Source organism: Cebus imitator, unplaced genomic scaffold, assembly GCF_001604975.1.
Source record: "Cebus imitator isolate Cc_AM_T3 unplaced genomic scaffold, Cebus_imitator-1.0 Scaffold109, whole genome shotgun sequence".
In the NCBI taxonomy this organism is placed as follows: domain Eukaryota; kingdom Metazoa; phylum Chordata; class Mammalia; order Primates; family Cebidae; genus Cebus; species Cebus imitator.
The window spans coordinates 2,389,075-2,393,354 of record NW_016107424.1 but is presented as its reverse complement, the minus strand read 5'-3'; the positions used below and the strand labels follow the sequence as shown (position 1 = coordinate 2,393,354).

The window sequence follows — 4,280 nt, the reverse complement described above, 5'->3', positions numbered from 1 at the left end:
TATGTGTGACAGGGCCACCTGTCTTTTTTTTCTTAATTTTTTTTTTATGTGTAGGTGCATGTCTTGGGGATTTAAAAATTTCAAGGCTGGTTTACTTATGCAAAGCATGCCTACGTCTGGAATACTTAGGGAAAGAAAGCGACTCCATGTTGTCCGAATTCCTCAAGGGACAGAAAAAAAATTGGAGACTGTTGAAATGCAGATTTGAAGTAATTTTTTTAAAATATTATTTTGGGTTCTGCGACATTGTGAAAAATTAAAGTTGTTGTGCAATACTTAATTCAGACATGTACCACAAGTTAATGGTAGACTAACACTGGGGGGTGGGGTCTAGGCATCATGCTTTTGTCAGCATACTCTTGAGCTTTTAAGTCTACTATGTCTGAACTGTGGTTTCTTGTTTATCCTTTTTTCCTTAGTTGGACTGTAATGTATGGTCTGTCAACCTGTGAATCTTTAAAGTATGATTCAGGTATTGTTGTATTCTTTACTGTGTAATAAAAAAGTTGAAAAAAATCTGGATCCTCTGTCTCCCTTCCTCAGTGTGCCATGGTTGCCCACCCAGTGACCCCAGCTTGGGGAGTCCATCCTCCATGGTGCTGAATCAGATCCATAGAGTTTATTCAGCTACAAAGCATGCCTCTGTAACAGGAGTTGGCTTATCCATGCGTGGTGAGTAGGGAATGATGTCAGAACTATGCAAAAGTCAAACTCTTTCACAGGGGATGTTTCTCAGGCAGGAGGAGTCAGAAGAGTGAGAGGAGAATTAGAAACTTCCATAGGAAAGGAGAGCTTGGCTTGCCTAGACTAGCTGCTGCATAGGTAGCAGGGGCCCTTTTGGCTATGTTTTGATAAAATTAGAAATGAGTATCTAAATCTGGGTCACTCTGCTCAGAGAGGTTGATCCCAACCTCATGAGGCTCTGACTCTTGGCAAGTTGTTTGGCTCCATTGTGCACACCTGAATGGTAGATCCGCTGACATGATGCACAGCTGCTTTATTTGCCTTGTCCCCTATCCTCTAATTAAAAGTCGCCGGCATTGGCACTCTTGGTTATGTAGTTAATATCCAGTATGCCTGCCTCCAACTTGCTGGAACGTCCAGTTATCCCCTCTTGACGCATAGTTTTTCATACTCCAGTTACAAAGTTGGTTAGAGTTTGAAGACCCAACCCGTCTCCCCTGCCCTGTGAATGCTGTTAATTTTTATGTGTAGTTTTAAAAACAGATGTTTTTTTAAGTATCTTACATACTGTGTTGTAGCAGAAATTCCTGTTTCCTCTGAATGTTCCAATTTTATAGGCCAAAAAAAAAAAATCATTGCAAAAAATACAGCAGGTGCCAGAGCCCATGTCTGGAGAAGAGTCGTGAAGGTGAATGCTAGTTACATGGGAGATTGGATTGGGCCCCTTCAGTTTCCTTCTTGTGGCAGCTAGGTCCCTGTTCCAAGGCCTGGCTTCTCTAACTTGTCTTCCTGGGAAATGCAGCTTTTCCAAGAACTTGGTAGTGCACACCAGTAAAAAATATAAGAACAGATTTTTTTTAATGGTGGAAACACCCTCACTCCCACGCTTCTGACAGTTGGGGTTGGATATTTAATTTGATAGTTACTCCTTTTTTTCCACAGAAGAAAGGCCAGCCTGACCCAAGTTGCCTATTTTTAATGTGTTAATGCATCTTATTTTCTCTTCAAAGTGAAAAAGGCCAGAAACTAGCAGATAGAAATGGAACCCATTGACGTAGTTCTCTTATAAGCAGTTCTTGCAAATGCCTCTGTGACGTTTTCATTCAAGTGGATATGTTGGACAAATAGGGAATGGTTTTAGTTTACGTGAACAATAAGAGACTTCCAGGTGGTGGACATCATTTTTTAAAGAAGTGTGAATGATGTATCTGGTAACATTATACAAAGATGTGTCTCCCATGAAAGAACATTCAGCTATTCCCTGGAATGGATGGGGAATAAATGAGCAAAGGAGTGTTGTTCTGTATGGGTATCTCTATCCTTATTCCAAGGTGAATAAATAAAGTTGTATTTGCCTAAACCTGTCCTTGGTCAGTCTATTTTCAGTCACACTGGGGAAACGTATTTTCCCACCCCACTTCTCCATCCACACCAGCAGGGAGGTAGGACCAAAGATCTTTACTTTCAGAATTTTCAGGTTGAAATAGCATTTGTTGAAAACTTTGAGATTACACATGGGGAGTCTATGAAAATGCTTTGAGATCAAGATAATATGATTTTCTAACTTAACTATGATAAAAATAACATTCAAAGGGGAAGAAAACAGAGGGTGGGTAAAAGAAGGAATCTCTGCTTTTAGTTCCCTATGCTAACGCTCTGATGCCTGGTGTTCATTTTCAGTGACTAATACAGAGCCAACTGCGCTCAAGAAATATTCATTGTAAATACAACCTTGAGTTTGCAGCTAGAATAATGTGGTGTCATTTTACCCAGAAATGAACAAATTGGTTGGAGGAAGAGAAAGCAAGGAAAATGGTTTAACAGGCTGGAGGAATGGGTCAGAAATGAAAGATGGAGCCATATGTAGTTTAATCAGAAAGGGATGAGGTGGCAAGGTGACTACAGTTTCTGAATATCCGAAGATATAAATGACAAAGCGGGGAGGGAACTGTGCAGTTCATTATGTGGTGGTTGACTATGGTTACTGCTGAGAAACAGATAGTTAATTGTTATAGTTTTCTGTTAATTTATTCACAAAAGACGCCACCAATAAAACATTAGAAAATACTTTAGGCATCTAACAGCCCACAGTGAAAACAGTGATACAGTCAGGACCTCACAGTCTCTCCCCTGACCACTTAGTGTTCTTCTACCTTCAGATTCCTATCTCCATTCCCTCTTCTCACTGCTTTGTTCACCTTGAGTTTCCTTCACTGTCTTTAGGTCTCCCTCCCTCCCTCTCTTTTCCTATGTGTCTACTCTACAAATAATGGGGCTTTTTATTTTTGAAACTATTTCTCTTTTTAAAAAGTTATTTATTTAAAGAGAAAGGGCCTCACTCTCTTGCCCAGGCTGGAGCACAGTGACACTCTCACAGCTCACTGCAGCCTCAAATTTCCAGGCTCCAGCAATCCTCCCACCTCAGTGTCCAAAGCAGCCGGGACTACAGGCGTGCACCACCACACCTGGCTGATTTATTTTTCTGATTTATTGTAGAAATGGGGTCTTGCTATGTGGATCAGGCTGGTCTCCAACTCCAACTGTGCACATAAGGGATCTAGGTTGCATGCGCCTTATGAAAATCTAATGCCTGATGATCTGTTACTGCCTTCCATCTCCTGCAAATGGGACCATCTAGTTCCAGGAGAACAGGCTCAGGGATCCCACTGATTCTACATTATGGTGAGTTGTATAATTACTTCACTATCTATTACAATGTAATAATAATAGAAATAAAATACACAATGCATATGATGTGCTAGAACCTTCCCCAAACCATCCCCTACCCTGGTCTGTGGAAACATTGTATTCCATGACACCAGTTCCTGGTGCCCAAAAGATTGGGGACCACTGCCCTAAAGGATCTGAAAAGCCTCACATTGGAATAATTTGGTAATTTTGTATACTGCAACATTTCCCAAACTTATTTGAACATTTTCACAGGCATTTATTCACATGAGCTTCTGTAACATGTTTTCCCTTTTCTTCTATCACATTTATCACAACCAAGACCTCACATAGAAATCTTACCAGTCTCTCCCCTGTGTTTCATTTCCAAACACAGAACTTAGCTTCTTATTATCTCCAACTACATACACCTAACAGACCAGTCTTCTCCAAGTTAAACTTTTAAAAGTAGGTGAATTCAGAAATCTTCACTGGCACCTCAGTGGTTGTGTTCGTTTATTCCATCTGCTATAACAAAATGCATTAGACTATGTTATATGCAGAAATTTATTGCTCCACAGTTCTGGAGGCTTGGAAGTCCAGGATCGAGGCATCAGCAGGTTGAGTGTCTGGTAAGGGCTCACTCTGCCTCATGGATGGTACTATCTGTGTGTCCTCTCATGCTGGAAGGGGCAAACACTCTCCCTTCAGCCTCTTTTCTAAGGCACAAATCCTGCTTACGAAGGCAAAGCCCTCATGACTAAATTACTTCTTTGTTTTTTCTTTTTTTTTTACATGGAATTTTGCTCTTGGTGCACAGGGTGGAGTACAATGGCACAATGTCAGCTAACTGCAACCTCTGCCTCCCAGGTTCAAGCGATTCTCCCGCCTCACCCTCCTGAGTAGCTGCAACTACAGGCACATGCCAC

General features: G+C 41.1%; 1 protein-coding gene across 1 annotated transcript in view; it reads left to right on the top strand.

Annotated features, from left to right (window-relative positions):
• RUNX1T1 (RUNX1 partner transcriptional co-repressor 1) overlaps window positions 1–2,040 on the top strand; it is a 141,098-nt gene extending 139,058 nt beyond the window's left edge. The window contains 1 exon segment of the mRNA XM_037741862.1: window positions 1–2,040. This exon segment is cut by the window's left edge and continues 3,451 nt beyond it. The gene's annotated coding sequence lies outside the window, so the exon portion shown is untranslated.
• The last annotated feature ends 2,240 nt before the right edge of the window (window positions 2,041–4,280 follow it).